The 16,720-nt window shown below is 45.4% G+C and overlaps 1 long non-coding RNA gene across 1 annotated transcript in view; it reads left to right on the top strand.

Annotated features, from left to right (window-relative positions):
• Positions 1-1,325: 1,325 nt before the first annotated feature.
• LOC309625840 overlaps positions 1,326-16,720 on the top strand; it is a 462,294-nt gene continuing 446,899 nt past the window's right edge. The window contains exon 1 of the long non-coding RNA XR_014242776.1: positions 1,326-1,440. This is a non-coding gene — a long non-coding RNA (uncharacterized lncRNA). The remainder of the gene's footprint in view (positions 1,441-16,720) is intronic.

Here is a 16,720-nt window from a genome sequence, read left to right as displayed (position 1 = left end):
GAATATATCTCACTAGTAAGAGTCTTAAAACGTATGTATTTATATCCTTCTGAAAGTGAGTGAAGTGGGTGAAAAGCGGCATAAACACAGCAGTGAAAAGCAGCTAAACCCCGTTATACAAATCAATTACTTTTAAAAACCCGTGAAACAACGACAATGAAAGAGAGAGAAATTCTGACAAAATTCGTTCAGGGGCTGTGATGCAACCTGGAATGACCATATGTAGACCCACAGATGGATGAGACATAAGGGTGGACATTCTTGGGGCTGAGAGGTTTGGTGAGGTTGGGTGAGCAAACGCAGACCCTTTAAAGTAATACTGCGTGGTACCCATCCCATGGGTCCCAAATCTCCAGGTTCAAGGGCATCTTCTTACATCGAAAACATGCATGAGAAACCCAGAAGATGGTACACCGTGTGATCGGGAAAGGTTTCTAAAACGCACCTCATTTCTCATCTCCTTGTGCTCCGGTTCGCTATTCCAGCCGCTATACTAGCAATCTCCCTGCTTGGAGAATCAGCACCTTTAACCTCCTGTTCCGTACAGGTTGCAATTTGTCCTGAGGATGAACGGGAAGAGGGGGAACCAACGAGAGACTAGCTCTAGGTGTTGGGACAGGCACAGGTCACTCTATTTTCCCATCAGGAAGAAGAATTAACCACAGGCTCAGCCTGCAGTCCAGAACCAGAATTGGGCCTGAAGCAATCCTGCGCTTTTGCGGCCAGCTCCCAAGAAAGCGAGTTGAAAAATGGAGCTCAGGGGCACTGCAATTCACAGACCTGCAGAGTTAGAAATGATAACTCTCGTCCACAAATATATTGAGGGAAGGCAACGAAGAGGATTTGAAAGCAAGGCAGAATTGCAGGAAACAGATTTCAGGAGGTAGATTCGAATCGCCTTTAAAGCACAGGAAAAGCGGCAAAACCTCGACAATGATGCCCTTGGCCAAAAAGGGCGTATGCGTTTTTTCCTATATTCAGGAAAAAACGCATACGCCCTTTTAGGCCAACCAAGCAACCTGGAAAGGCAAATCAGCGCTACAAAGAAGTCTCGCTTCCCATCGGTTCAAAGGGCCATGCTGAATAAAGTGTCAAAACCAGAAATGCAGGACAGGCCATGGAGAAATGGGAGCCTTGCTACGCTGATGGGCGGGATGTAAATTGCCAACAGCCACTCTGGAGAAGTGTACGGTGTGTCCTGAAACATCTAAAAAACTCAGCTTAGAGAGCATAGGGCACTTCCACTCATGGGCGTGTAAATTGGGAAAACTAAAAATCAGCAAGACACAGGCTCCCCAAAGCTTAGGGCTGCTCTGCTGACAAGAACCTCCACTTCGTTACACCTTAAATATCCCAGGAAAGACAAGAATGGATAAAGAAGTTGTGGTCCTTATGTACAATGGAATATCACTCAGCCATCAACTCAACGTCATAAGGCTAGTAGAAGCATGATGAGTGCATTTGGGTACGACGATTCTAAGTGAAATAAGTCACACAGAAAAAGACACTTACCATAAGATATCACTTATAGAGGGAATGTAAAAACCACTACCCTTGAACTGAATTACATAACAGGTCAGAGTCACACGTTTAGAAAACACACTATGGCTGCTTAACGGGAAAGGTGAGGTGGGGTGATGCATAAAACAAGGATTTCAAATTAGCTCAGATAGCGTTCCATAAACCCAATATGTAATAGACAAGACCTACTCCTTCCTCAGTGAACTGGACTCAACACGCCCTATTCATCGCCCAAGAATATATCTGACTAGTAAGAATCTTAAAACCTATGTATTTATATCTCTCTGTATGCGAGTGAAGTGGGTGAAAAGCGGCATAACCACAGCAGTGAAAAGCAGCTAAACCCCATTATACAAATCAATTACTTTTAAAAACCCGTGAAACAAAGACAGTGAAAGAGAGAGAAATTCTGACAAAATTCGTTCAGGGGCTGTGATGCAACCTGGATTGACCATATGTAGACCCACAGATGGATGAGACATAAGGGTGGACACTCTTGGGGCTGAGAAGTTTGGTGAGGTTGGGTGAGCAAACGCAGACCCTTTAAAGTAATACTGCGTGGTACCCATCCCATGGGTCCCAAATCTCCAGGTTCAAGGGCATCTTCCTACATCGAAAACATGCATGAGAAACCCAGAAGATGGTACACCGTGTGATCGGGAAAGGTTTCTAAAACGCACCTCATTTCTCATCTCCTTGTGCTCCGGTTCGCCATTCCAGCCGCTATACTAGCAATCTCCCTGCTTGGAGAATCAGCACCTTTAACCTCCTGTTCCGAACAGGTTGCAATTTGTCCTGAGGATGAACGGGAAGAGGGGGAACCAATGAGAGACTAGCTCTAGGTGTTGGGACAGGCACAGGTCACTCTATTTTCCCATCAGGAAGAAGAATTAACCTCAGGCTCAGCTTGCCGCCCGGAGCCAGAATAGGGCCTGAAGCAATCCTGCGCTTTTGCGGCCAGCTCCCAAGAAAGCGAGTTGAAAAATGGAGCTCAGGGGCACTGCAATTCACAAACCTGCAGACTTAGAAATGATAACTCTCGTCCACAAATATATTGAGGGAAGGCAACGAAGAGGATTTGAAAGCAAGGCAGAATTGCAGGAATCAGATTTCAGGAGGTAGATTCGAATCGCCTTTAAAGCACAGGAAAAGCGGCAAAACCTCGACAATGATGCCCTTGGCCAAAAAGGGCGTATGCGTTTTTTCCTGAATATATTCAGGAAAAAACGCATACGCCCTTTTTGGCCAACCAAGCAACCTGGAAAGGCAAATCAGCGCTACAAAGAAGTCTCGCTTCCCATCGGTCAAAAGGGCCAGGCTGAATAAAGTGTCAAAACCAGAAATGCAGGACAGGCCATGGAGAAATGGGAGCCTTGCTACGCTGATGGGCGGGATGTAAATTGCCAACAGCCACTCTGGAGAAGTGTACGGTGTGTCCTGAAACATCTAAAAAACTCAGCTTAGAGAGCATAGGGCACTTCCACTCATGGGCGTGTAAATTGGGAAAACTAAAAATCAGCAAGACACAGGCACCCCAAAGTTTAGGGCTGCTCTGTTGACAAGAACCTCCACTTTGTGACACCTTAAATATCCCAGGAAAGACAAGAATGGATAAAGAAGTTGTGGTCCTTATGTACAATGGAATATCACTCAGCCATGAAATCAACGTCATAAGGCTAGTAGCAGCATGATGAGTGGATTTGGGTACGACGATTCTAAGTGAAATAAGTCACACAGAAAAAGACACTTATCATAAGATATCACTTATAGAGGGAATGTAAAAACCGCTACCCTTGAACTGAATTACATAACAGGTCAGAGTCACACGTTTAGAAAACACACTAGGGCTGCTTAACGGGAAAGGTGAGGTGGGGTGATGCATAAAACAAGGGTTTCAAATTAGCTCAGATAGCGTTCCATAAACCCAATATGTAATAGACAAGACCTCCTCCTTCCTCAGTGAACTGGACTCAACACGCCCTATTCATCGCCCAAGAATATATCTGACTAGTAAGAATCTTAAAACCTATGTATTTATATCTCTCTGTAAGTGAGTCAAGTGGGTGAAAAGCGGCATAACCACAGCAGTGAAAAGCAGCTAAACCCCATTATACAAATCAATTACTTTTAAAAACCCGTGAAACAAAGACAGTGAAAGAGAGAGAAATTCTGACAAAATTCGTTCAGGGGCTGTGATGCAACCTGGATTGACCATATGTAGACCCACAGATGGATGAGACATAAGGGTGGACACTCTTGGGGCTGAGAGGTTTGGTGAGGTTGGGTGAGCAAACGCAGACCCTTTAAAGTAATACTGTGTGGTACCCATCCCATGGGTCCCAAATCTCCAGGTTCAAGGGCATCTTCCTACATCGAAAACATGCATGAGAAACCCAGAAGATGGTACACCGTGTGATCGGGAAAGGTTTCTAAAACGCACCTCATTTCTCATCTCCTTGTGCTCCGGTTCGCCATTCCAGCCGCTATACTAGCAATCTCCCTGCTTGGAGAATCAGCACCTTTAACCTCCTGTTCCGTACAGGTTGCAATTTGTCCTGAGGATGAACGGGAAGAGGGGGAACCAATGAGAGACTAGCTCTAGGTGTTGGGACAGGCACAGGTCACTCTATTTTCCCATCAGGAAGAAGAATTAACCTCAGGCTCAGCTTGCCGCCCGGAGCCAGAATAGGGCCTGAAGCAATCCTGCGCTTTTGCGGCCAGCTCCCAAGAAAGCGAGTTGAAAAATGGAGCTCAGGGGCACTGCAATTCACAAACCTGCAGACTTAGAAATGATAACTCTCGTCCACAAATATATTGAGGGAAGGCAACGAAGAGGATTTGAAAGCAAGGCAGAATTGCAGGAATCAGATTTCAGGAGGTAGATTCGAATCGCCTTTAAAGCACAGGAAAAGCGGCAAAACCTCGACAATGATGCCCTTGGCCAAAAAGGGCGTATGCGTTTTTTCCTGAATATATTCAGGAAAAAACGCATACGCCCTTTTTGGCCAACCAAGCAACCTGGAAAGGCAAATCAGCGCTACAAAGAAGTCTCGCTTCCCATCGGTCAAAAGGGCCAGGCTGAATAAAGTGTCAAAACCAGAAATGCAGGACAGGCCATGGAGAAATGGGAGCCTTGCTACGCTGATGGGCGGGATGTAAATTGCCAACAGCCACTCTGGAGAAGTGTACGGTGTGTCCTGAAACATCTAAAAAACTCAGCTTAGAGAGCATAGGGCACTTCCACTCATGGGCGTGTAAATTGGGAAAACTAAAAATCAGCAAGACACAGGCACCCCAAAGTTTAGGGCTGCTCTGTTGACAAGAACCTCCACTTTGTGACACCTTAAATATCCCAGGAAAGACAAGAATGGATAAAGAAGTTGTGGTCCTTATGTACAATGGAATATCACTCAGCCATGAAATCAACGTCATAAGGCTAGTAGCAGCATGATGAGTGGATTTGGGTACGACGATTCTAAGTGAAATAAGTCACACAGAAAAAGACACTTATCATAAGATATCACTTATAGAGGGAATGTAAAAACCGCTACCCTTGAACTGAATTACATAACAGGTCAGAGTCACACGTTTAGAAAACACACTAGGGCTGCTTAACGGGAAAGGTGAGGTGGGGTGATGCATAAAACAAGGGTTTCAAATTAGCTCAGATAGCGTTCCATAAACCCAATATGTAATAGACAAGACCTACTCCTTCCTCAGTGAACTGGACTCAACACGCCCTATTCATCGCTCAAGAATATATCTGACTAGTAAGAATCTTAAAACCTATGTATTGATATCTCTCTGTAAGTGAGTGAAGTGGGTGAAAAGCGGCATAACCACAGCAGTGAAAAGCAGCTAAACCCCATTATACAAATCAATTACTTTTAAAAACCCGTGAAACAAAGACAGTGAAAGAGAGAGAAATTCTGACAAAATTCGTTCAGGGGCTGTGATGCAACCTGGATTGACCATATGTAGACCCACAGATGGATGAGACATAAGGGTGGACACTCTTGGGGCTGAGAGGTTTGGTGAGGTTGGGTGAGCAAACGCAGACCCTTTAAAGTAATACTGTGTGGTACCCATCCCATGGGTCCCAAATCTCCAGGTTCAAGGGCATCTTCCTACATCGAAAACATGCATGAGAAACCCAGAAGATGGTACACCGTGTGATCGGGAAAGGTTTCTAAAACGCACCTCATTTCTCATCTCCTTGTGCTCCGGTTCGCCATTCCAGCCGCTATACTAGCAATCTCCCTGCTTGGAGAATCAGCACCTTTAACCTCCTGTTCCGTACAGGTTGCAATTTGTCCTGAGGATGAACGGGAAGAGGGGGAACCAATGAGAGACTAGCTCTAGGTGTTGGGACAGGCACAGGTCACTCTATTTTCCCATCAGGAAGAAGAATTAACCTCAGGCTCAGCTTGCCGCCCGGAGCCAGAATAGGGCCTGAAGCAATCCTGCGCTTTTGCGGCCAGCTCCCAAGAAAGCGAGTTGAAAAATGGAGCTCAGGGGCACTGCAATTCACAAACCTGCAGACTTAGAAATGATAACTCTCGTCCACAAATATATTGAGGGAAGGCAACGAAGAGGATTTGAAAGCAAGGCAGAATTGCAGGAATCAGATTTCAGGAGGTAGATTCGAATCGCCTTTAAAGCACAGGAAAAGCGGCAAAACCTCGACAATGATGCCCTTGGCCAAAAAGGGCGTATGCGTTTTTTCCTGAATATATTCAGGAAAAAACGCATACGCCCTTTTTGGCCAACCAAGCAACCTGGAAAGGCAAATCAGCGCTACAAAGAAGTCTCGCTTCCCATCGGTCAAAAGGGCCAGGCTGAATAAAGTGTCAAAACCAGAAATGCAGGACAGGCCATGGAGAAATGGGAGCCTTGCTACGCTGATGGGCGGGATGTAAATTGCCAACAGCCACTCTGGAGAAGTGTACGGTGTGTCCTGAAACATCTAAAAAACTCAGCTTAGAGAGCATAGGGCACTTCCACTCATGGGCGTGTAAATTGGGAAAACTAAAAATCAGCAAGACACAGGCACCCCAAAGTTTAGGGCTGCTCTGTTGACAAGAACCTCCACTTTGTGACACCTTAAATATCCCAGGAAAGACAAGAATGGATAAAGAAGTTGTGGTCCTTATGTACAATGGAATATCACTCAGCCATGAAATCAACGTCATAAGGCTAGTAGCAGCATGATGAGTGGATTTGGGTACGACGATTCTAAGTGAAATAAGTCACACAGAAAAAGACACTTATCATAAGATATCACTTATAGAGGGAATGTAAAAACCGCTACCCTTGAACTGAATTACATAACAGGTCAGAGTCACACGTTTAGAAAACACACTAGGGCTGCTTAACGGGAAAGGTGAGGTGGGGTGATGCATAAAACAAGGGTTTCAAATTAGCTCAGATAGCGTTCCATAAACCCAATATGTAATAGACAAGACCTACTCCTTCCTCAGTGAACTGGACTCAACACGCCCTATTCATCGCTCAAGAATATATCTGACTAGTAAGAATCTTAAAACCTATGTATTGATATCTCTCTGTAAGTGAGTCAAGTGGGTGAAAAGCGGCATAACCACAGCAGTGAAAAGCAGCTAAACCCCATTATACAAGTCAATTACTTTTAAAAACCCGTGAAACAAAGACAGTGAAAGAGAGAGAAATTCTGACAAAATTCGTTCAGGGGCTGTGATGCAACCTGGATTGACCATATGTAGACCCACAGATGGATGAGACATAAGGGTGGACACTCTTGGGGCTGAGAGGTTTGGTGAGGTTGGGTGAGCAAACGCAGACCCTTTAAAGTAATACTGTGTGGTACCCATCCCATGGGTCCCAAATCTCCAGGTTCAAGGGCATCTTCCTACATCGAAAACATGCATGAGAAACCCAGAAGATGGTACACCGTGTGATCGGGAAAGGTTTCTAAAACGCACCTCATTTCTCATCTCCTTGTGCTCCGGTTCGCCATTCCAGCCGCTATACTAGCAATCTCCCTGCTTGGAGAATCAGCACCTTTAACCTCCTGTTCCGTACAGGTTGCAATTTGTCCTGAGGATGAACGGGAAGAGGGGGAACCAATGAGAGACTAGCTCTAGGTGTTGGGACAGGCACAGGTCACTCTATTTTCCCATCAGGAAGAAGAATTAACCTCAGGCTCAGCTTGCCGCCCGGAGCCAGAATAGGGCCTGAAGCAATCCTGCGCTTTTGCGGCCAGCTCCCAAGAAAGCGAGTTGAAAAATGGAGCTCAGGGGCACTGCAATTCACAAACCTGCAGACTTAGAAATGATAACTCTCGTCCACAAATATATTGAGGGAAGGCAACGAAGAGGATTTGAAAGCAAGGCAGAATTGCAGGAATCAGATTTCAGGAGGTAGATTCGAATCGCCTTTAAAGCACAGGAAAAGCGGCAAAACCTCGACAATGATGCCCTTGGCCAAAAAGGGCGTATGCGTTTTTTCCTGAATATATTCAGGAAAAAACGCATACGCCCTTTTTGGCCAACCAAGCAACCTGGAAAGGCAAATCAGCGCTACAAAGAAGTCTCGCTTCCCATCGGTCAAAAGGGCCAGGCTGAATAAAGTGTCAAAACCAGAAATGCAGGACAGGCCATGGAGAAATGGGAGCCTTGCTACGCTGATGGGCGGGATGTAAATTGCCAACAGCCACTCTGGAGAAGTGTACGGTGTGTCCTGAAACATCTAAAAAACTCAGCTTAGAGAGCATAGGGCACTTCCACTCATGGGCGTGTAAATTGGGAAAACTAAAAATCAGCAAGACACAGGCACCCCAAAGTTTAGGGCTGCTCTGTTGACAAGAACCTCCACTTTGTGACACCTTAAATATCCCAGGAAAGACAAGAATGGATAAAGAAGTTGTGGTCCTTATGTACAATGGAATATCACTCAGCCATGAAATCAACGTCATAAGGCTAGTAGCAGCATGATGAGTGGATTTGGGCACGACGATTCTAAGTGAAATAAGTCACACAGAAAAAGACACTTATCATAAGATATCACTTATAGAGGGAATGTAAAAACCGCTACCCTTGAACTGAATTACATAACAGGTCAGAGTCACACGTTTAGAAAACACACTAGGGCTGCTTAACGGGAAAGGTGAGGTGGGGTGATGCATAAAACAAGGGTTTCAAATTAGCTCAGATAGCGTTCCATAAACCCAATATGTAATAGACAAGACCTACTCCTTCCTCAGTGAACTGGACTCAACACGCCCTATTCATCGCCCAAGAATATATCTGACTAGTAAGAATCTTAAAACCTATGTATTGATATCTCTCTGTAAGTGAGTGAAGTGGGTGAAAAGCGGCATAACCACAGCAGTGAAAAGCAGCTAAACCCCATTATACAAATCAATTACTTTTAAAAACCCGTGAAACAAAGACAGTGAAAGAGAGAGAAATTCTGACAAAATTCGTTCAGGGGCTGTGATGCAACCTGGATTGACCATATGTAGACCCACAGATGGATGAGACATAAGGGTGGACACTCTTGGGGCTGAGAGGTTTGGTGAGGTTGGGTGAGCAAACGCAGACCCTTTAAAGTAATACTGTGTGGTACCCATCCCATGGGTCCCAAATCTCCAGGTTCAAGGGCATCTTCCTACATCGAAAACATGCATGAGAAACCCAGAAGATGGTACACCGTGTGATCGGGAAAGGTTTCTAAAACGCACCTCATTTCTCATCTCCTTGTGCTCCGGTTCGCCATTCCAGCCGCTATACTAGCAATCTCCCTGCTTGGAGAATCAGCACCTTTAACCTCCTGTTCCGTACAGGTTGCAATTTGTCCTGAGGATGAACGGGAAGAGGGGGAACCAATGAGAGACTAGCTCTAGGTGTTGGGACAGGCACAGGTCACTCTATTTTCCCATCAGGAAGAAGAATTAACCTCAGGCTCAGCTTGCCGCCCGGAGCCAGAATAGGGCCTGAAGCAATCCTGCGCTTTTGCGGCCAGCTCCCAAGAAAGCGAGTTGAAAAATGGAGCTCAGGGGCACTGCAATTCACAAACCTGCAGACTTAGAAATGATAACTCTCGTCCACAAATATATTGAGGGAAGGCAACGAAGAGGATATGAAAGCAAGGCAGAATTGCAGGAATCAGATTTCAGGAGGTAGATTCGAATCGCCTTTAAAGCACAGGAAAAGCGGCAAAACCTCGACAATGATGCCCTTGGCCAAAAAGGGCGTATGCGTTTTTTCCTGAATATATTCAGGAAAAAACGCATACGCCCTTTTTGGCCAACCAAGCAACCTGGAAAGGCAAATCAGCGCTACAAAGAAGTCTCGCTTCCCATCGGTCAAAAGGGCCAGGCTGAATAAAGTGTCAAAACCAGAAATGCAGGACAGGCCATGGAGAAATGGGAGCCTTGCTACGCTGATGGGCGGGATGTAAATTGCCAACAGCCACTCTGGAGAAGTGTACGGTGTGTCCTGAAACATCTAAAAAACTCAGCTTAGAGAGCATAGGGCACTTCCACTCATGGGCGTGTAAATTGGGAAAACTAAAAATCAGCAAGACACAGGCACCCCAAAGTTTAGGGCTGCTCTGTTGACAAGAACCTCCACTTTGTGACACCTTAAATATCCCAGGAAAGACAAGAATGGATAAAGAAGTTGTGGTCCTTATGTACAATGGAATATCACTCAGCCATGAAATCAACGTCATAAGGCTAGTAGCAGCATGATGAGTGGATTTGGGCACGACGATTCTAAGTGAAATAAGTCACACAGAAAAAGACACTTATCATAAGATATCACTTATAGAGGGAATGTAAAAACCGCTACCCTTGAACTGAATTACATAACAGGTCAGAGTCACACGTTTAGAAAACACACTAGGGCTGCTTAACGGGAAAGGTGAGGTGGGGTGATGCATAAAACAAGGGTTTCAAATTAGCTCAGATAGCGTTCCATAAACCCAATATGTAATAGACAAGACCTACTCCTTCCTCAGTGAACTGGACTCAACACGCCCTATTCATCGCCCAAGAATATATCTGACTAGTAAGAATCTTAAAACCTATGTATTGATATCTCTCTGTAAGTGAGTGAAGTGGGTGAAAAGCGGCATAACCACAGCAGTGAAAAGCAGCTAAACCCCATTATACAAATCAATTACTTTTAAAAACCCGTGAAACAAAGACAGTGAAAGAGAGAGAAATTCTGACAAAATTCGTTCAGGGGCTGTGATGCAACCTGGATTGACCATATGTAGACCCACAGATGGATGAGACATAAGGGTGGACACTCTTGGGGCTGAGAGGTTTGGTGAGGTTGGGTGAGCAAACGCAGACCCTTTAAAGTAATACTGCGTGGTACCCATCCCATGGGTCCCAAATCTCCAGGTTCAAGGGCATCTTCCTACATCGAAAACATACATGAGAAACCCAGAAGATGGTACACCGTGTGATCGGGAATGGTTTCTAAAACGCACCTCATTTCTCATCTCCTTGTGCTCCGGTTCGCCATTCCAGCCGCTATACTAGCAATCTCCCTGCCTGGAGAATCAGCACCTTTAACCTCCTGTTCCGTACAGGTTGCAATTTGTCCTGAGGATGAACGGGAAGAGGGGGAACCAATGAGAGACTAGCTCTAGGTGTTGGGACAGGCACAGGTCACTCTATTTTCCCATCAGGAAGAAGAATTAACCTCAGGCTCAGCTTGCCGCCCGGAGCCAGAATAGGGCCTGAAGCAATCCTGCGCTTTTGCGGCCAGCTCCCAAGAAAGCGAGTTGAAAAATGGAGCTCAGGGGCACTGCAATTCACAAACCTGCAGACTTAGAAATGATAACTCTCGTCCACAAATATATTGAGGGAAGGCAACGAAGAGGATTTGAAAGCAAGGCAGAATTGCAGGAATCAGATTTCAGGAGGTAGATTCGAATCGCCTTTAAAGCACAGGAAAAGCGGCAAAACCTCGACAATGATGCCCTTGGCCAAAAAGGGCGTATGCGTTTTTCCCTGAATATATTCAGGAAAAAACGCATACGCCCTTTTTGGCCAACCAAGCAACCTGGAAAGGCAAATCAGCGCTACAAAGAAGTCTCGCTTCCCATCGGTCAAAAGGGCCAGGCTGAATAAAGTGTCAAAACCAGAAATGCAGGACAGGCCATGGAGAAATGGGAGCCTTGCTACGCTGATGGGCGGGATGTAAATTGCCAACAGCCACTCTGGAGAAGTGTACGGTGTGTCCTGAAACATCTAAAAAACTCAGCTTAGAGAGCATAGGGCACTTCCACTCATGGGCGTATAAATTGGGAAAACTAAAAATCAGCAAGACACAGGCACCCCAAAGTTTAGGGCTGCTCTGTTGACAAGAACCTCCACTTTGTGACACCTTAAATATCCCAGGAAAGACAAGAATGGATAAAGAAGTTGTGGTCCTTATGTACAATGGAATATCACTCAGCCATGAAATCAACGTCATAAGGCTAGTAGCAGCATGATGAGTGGATTTGGGTACGACGATTCTAAGTGAAATAAGTCACACAGAAAAAGACACTTATCATAAGATATCACTTATAGAGGGAATGTAAAAACCGCTACCCTTGAACTGAATTACATAACAGGTCAGAGTCACACGTTTAGAAAACACACTAGGGCTGCTTAACGGGAAAGGTGAGGTGGGGTGATGCGTAAAACAAGGGTTTCAAATTAGCTCAGATAGCGTTCCATAAACCCAATATGTAATAGACAAGACCTACTCCTTCCTCAGTGAACTGGACTCAACACGCCCTATTCATCGCCCAAGAATATATCTGACTAGTAAGAATCTTAAAACCTATGTATTTATATCTCTCTGTAAGTGAGTGAAGTGGGTGAAAAGCGGCATAACCACAGCAGTGAAAAGCAGCTAAACCCCATTATACAAATCAATTACTTTTAAAAACCCGTGAAACAAAGACAGTGAGAGAGAGAGAAATTCTGACAAAATTCGTTCAGGGGCTGTGATGCAACCTGGATTGACCATATGTAGACCCACAGATGGATGAGACATAAGGGTGGACACTCTTGGGGCTGAGAGGTTTGGTGAGGTTGGGTGAGCAAACGCAGACCCTTTAAAGTAATACTGTGTGGTACCCATCCCATGGGTCCCAAATCTCCAGGTTCAAGGGCATCTTCCTACATCGAAAACATGCATGAGAAACCCAGAAGATGGTACACCGTGTGATCGGGAAAGGTTTCTAAAACGCACCTCATTTCTCATCTCCTTGTGCTCCGGTTCGCCATTCCAGCCGCTATACTAGCAATCTCCCTGCTTGGAGAATCAGCACCTTTAACCTCCTGTTCCGTACAGGTTGCAATTTGTCCTGAGGATGAACGGGAAGAGGGGGAACCAATGAGAGACTAGCTCTAGGTGTTGGGACAGGCACAGGTCACTCTATTTTCCCATCAGGAAGAAGAATTAACCTCAGGCTCAGCTTGCCGCCCGGAGCCAGAATAGGGCCTGAAGCAATCCTGCGCTTTTGCGGCCAGCTCCCAAGAAAGCGAGTTGAAAAATGGAGCTCAGGGGCACTGCAATTCACAAACCTGCAGACTTAGAAATGATAACTCTCGTCCACAAATATATTGAGGGAAGGCAACGAAGAGGATTTGAAAGCAAGGCAGAATTGCAGGAATCAGATTTCAGGAGGTAGATTCGAATCGCCTTTAAAGCACAGGAAAAGCGGCAAAACCTCGACAATGATGCCCTTGGCCAAAAAGGGCGTATGCGTTTTTTCCTGAATATATTCAGGAAAAAACGCATACGCCCTTTTTGGCCAACCAAGCAACCTGGAAAGGCAAATCAGCGCTACAAAGAAGTCTCGCTTCCCATCGGTCAAAAGGGCCAGGCTGAATAAAGTGTCAAAACCAGAAATGCAGGACAGGCCATGGAGAAATGGGAGCCTTGCTACGCTGATGGGCGGGATGTAAATTGCCAACAGCCACTCTGGAGAAGTGTACGGTGTGTCCTGAAACATCTAAAAAACTCAGCTTAGAGAGCATAGGGCACTTCCACTCATGGGCGTGTAAATTGGGAAAACTAAAAATCAGCAAGACACAGGCACCCCAAAGTTTAGGGCTGCTCTGTTGACAAGAACCTCCACTTTGTGACACCTTAAATATCCCAGGAAAGACAAGAATGGATAAAGAAGTTGTGGTCCTTATGTACAATGGAATATCACTCAGCCATGAAATCAACGTCATAAGGCTAGTAGCAGCATGATGAGTGGATTTGGGTACGACGATTCTAAGTGAAATAAGTCACACAGAAAAAGACACTTATCATAAGATATCACTTATAGAGGGAATGTAAAAACCGCTACCCTTGAACTGAATTACATAACAGGTCAGAGTCACACGTTTAGAAAACACACTAGGGCTGCTTAACGGGAAAGGTGAGGTGGGGTGATGCATAAAACAAGGGTTTCAAATTAGCTCAGATAGCGTTCCATAAACCCAATATGTAATAGACAAGACCTACTCCTTCCTCAGTGAACTGGACTCAACACGCCCTATTCATCGCCCAAGAATATATCTGACTAGTAAGAATCTTAAAACCTATGTATTTATATCTCTCTGTAAGTGAGTCAAGTGGGTGAAAAGCGGCATAACCACAGCAGTGAAAAGCAGCTAAACCCCATTATACAAGTCAATTACTTTTAAAAACCCGTGAAACAAAGACAGTGAAAGAGAGAGAAATTCTGACAAAATTCGTTCAGGGGCTGTGATGCAACCTGGATTGACCATATGTAGACCCACAGATGGATGAGACATAAGGGTGGACACTCTTGGGGCTGAGAGGTTTGGTGAGGTTGGGTGAGCAAACGCAGACCCTTTAAAGTAATACTGTGTGGTACCCATCCCATGGGTCCCAAATCTCCAGGTTCAAGGGCATCTTCCTACATCGAAAACATGCATGAGAAACCCAGAAGATGGTACACCGTGTGATCGGGAAAGGTTTCTAAAACGCACCTCATTTCTCATCTCCTTGTGCTCCGGTTCGCCATTCCAGCCGCTATACTAGCAATCTCCCTGCTTGGAGAATCAGCACCTTTAACCTCCTGTTCCGTACAGGTTGCAATTTGTCCTGAGGATGAACGGGAAGAGGGGGAACCAATGAGAGACTAGCTCTAGGTGTTGGGACAGGCACAGGTCACTCTATTTTCCCATCAGGAAGAAGAATTAACCTCAGGCTCAGCTTGCCGCCCGGAGCCAGAATAGGGCCTGAAGCAATCCTGCGCTTTTGCGGCCAGCTCCCAAGAAAGCGAGTTGAAAAATGGAGCTCAGGGGCACTGCAATTCACAAACCTGCAGACTTAGAAATGATAACTCTCGTCCACAAATATATTGAGGGAAGGCAACGAAGAGGATTTGAAAGCAAGGCAGAATTGCAGGAATCAGATTTCAGGAGGTAGATTCGAATCGCCTTTAAAGCACAGGAAAAGCGGCAAAACCTCGACAATGATGCCCTTGGCCAAAAAGGGCGTATGCGTTTTTTCCTGAATATATTCAGGAAAAAACGCATACGCCCTTTTTGGCCAACCAAGCAACCTGGAAAGGCAAATCAGCGCTACAAAGAAGTCTCGCTTCCCATCGGTCAAAAGGGCCAGGCTGAATAAAGTGTCAAAACCAGAAATGCAGGACAGGCCATGGAGAAATGGGAGCCTTGCTACGCTGATGGGCGGGATGTAAATTGCCAACAGCCACTCTGGAGAAGTGTACGGTGTGTCCTGAAACATCTAAAAAACTCAGCTTAGAGAGCATAGGGCACTTCCACTCATGGGCGTGTAAATTGGGAAAACTAAAAATCAGCAAGACACAGGCACCCCAAAGTTTAGGGCTGCTCTGTTGACAAGAACCTCCACTTTGTGACACCTTAAATATCCCAGGAAAGACAAGAATGGATAAAGAAGTTGTGGTCCTTATGTACAATGGAATATCACTCAGCCATGAAATCAACGTCATAAGGCTAGTAGCAGCATGATGAGTGGATTTGGGCACGACGATTCTAAGTGAAATAAGTCACACAGAAAAAGACACTTATCATAAGATATCACTTATAGAGGGAATGTAAAAACCGCTACCCTTGAACTGAATTACATAACAGGTCAGAGTCACACGTTTAGAAAACACACTAGGGCTGCTTAACGGGAAAGGTGAGGTGGGGTGATGCATAAAACAAGGGTTTCAAATTAGCTCAGATAGCGTTCCATAAACCCAATATGTAATAGACAAGACCTACTCCTTCCTCAGTGAACTGGACTCAACACGCCCTATTCATCGCCCAAGAATATATCTGACTAGTAAGAATCTTAAAACCTATGTATTGATATCTCTCTGTAAGTGAGTGAAGTGGGTGAAAAGCGGCATAACCACAGCAGTGAAAAGCAGCTAAACCCCATTATACAAATCAATTACTTTTAAAAACCCGTGAAACAAAGACAGTGAAAGAGAGAGAAATTCTGACAAAATTCGTTCAGGGGCTGTGATGCAACCTGGATTGACCATATGTAGACCCACAGATGGATGAGACATAAGGGTGGACACTCTTGGGGCTGAGAGGTTTGGTGAGGTTGGGTGAGCAAACGCAGACCCTTTAAAGTAATACTGTGTGGTACCCATCCCATGGGTCCCAAATCTCCAGGTTCAAGGGCATCTTCCTACATCGAAAACATGCATGAGAAACCCAGAAGATGGTACACCGTGTGATCGGGAAAGGTTTCTAAAACGCACCTCATTTCTCATCTCCTTGTGCTCCGGTTCGCCATTCCAGCCGCTATACTAGCAATCTCCCTGCTTGGAGAATCAGCACCTTTAACCTCCTGTTCCGTACAGGTTGCAATTTGTCCTGAGGATGAACGGGAAGAGGGGGAACCAATGAGAGACTAGCTCTAGGTGTTGGGACAGGCACAGGTCACTCTATTTTCCCATCAGGAAGAAGAATTAACCTCAGGCTCAGCTTGCCGCCCGGAGCCAGAATAGGGCCTGAAGCAATCCTGCGCTTTTGCGGCCAGCTCCCAAGAAAGCGAGTTGAAAAATGGAGCTCAGGGGCACTGCAATTCACAAACCTGCAGACTTAGAAATGATAACTCTCGTCCACAAATATATTGAGGGAAGGCAACGAAGAGGATATGAAAGCAAGGCAGAATTGCAGGAATCAGATTTCAGGAGG

This window comes from Balaenoptera borealis (assembly GCF_965194805.1).
Source record: "Balaenoptera borealis genome assembly, chromosome: 3".
NCBI lineage: Eukaryota > Metazoa > Chordata > Mammalia > Artiodactyla > Balaenopteridae > Balaenoptera > Balaenoptera borealis.
Note: the sequence above shows the minus strand (reverse complement) of the source record. Positions and strands in the feature narration are given on the sequence as shown.